A 642-nucleotide genomic window follows, 5' to 3' on the forward strand; every position below is an offset into this window, starting at 1 on the left:
AAAATATCACATTTAACACAAAAATAAATCTTGTAATACGTTTTTGAAAGATTTGAAGAAAAAAATCTCAATTCAAGGTAGAATAAAGTCAAAGATATAGTTCAGGTTGTGTACTCATTAGCAAACACTATTCAATTAGGATATCATACTGTTTTTATGATCACAGCAAAGTTCAGCTAGTTGATCCCTTAAACTATTGGTTCAAACACCCTATGATTTATTTCGCCATATTTTTCAATATGATTTTTCAACAATTGCGAAAACTCCGATACATATAAGAGGGACCCCATGTATGATCCCATACAGGTTCGAACAATATTTTCAAATGATTTGCTGAATGAGATCGTCAATATTGAGATGATTTGATATTAGAGTGAGTGTTTCGAAATGTATGGAAAAGTACTTTTTTACGCTTTCAGAATAAAGCTAAGTGCACCTTTCAATCGTTTCGAAAGTATACCAACATATTTGGAATAATTCTAAACGAGCGCTGAAGTCTTATCCTATTATTGGTTTATAAACTTATCTCAGCTAAAACAGTTTATGATAACTTCCTTGACTTCAGTAGTATAGACAATATCTTCAGAAAGAACCTTCTAGTGAGCATATTTACCGTTGACATTCATCTTTTTGTTTGGTTGC

The sequence above is a fragment of the Aedes albopictus genome, unplaced genomic scaffold, assembly GCF_035046485.1.
Source record: "Aedes albopictus strain Foshan unplaced genomic scaffold, AalbF5 HiC_scaffold_363, whole genome shotgun sequence".
NCBI lineage: Eukaryota > Metazoa > Arthropoda > Insecta > Diptera > Culicidae > Aedes > Aedes albopictus.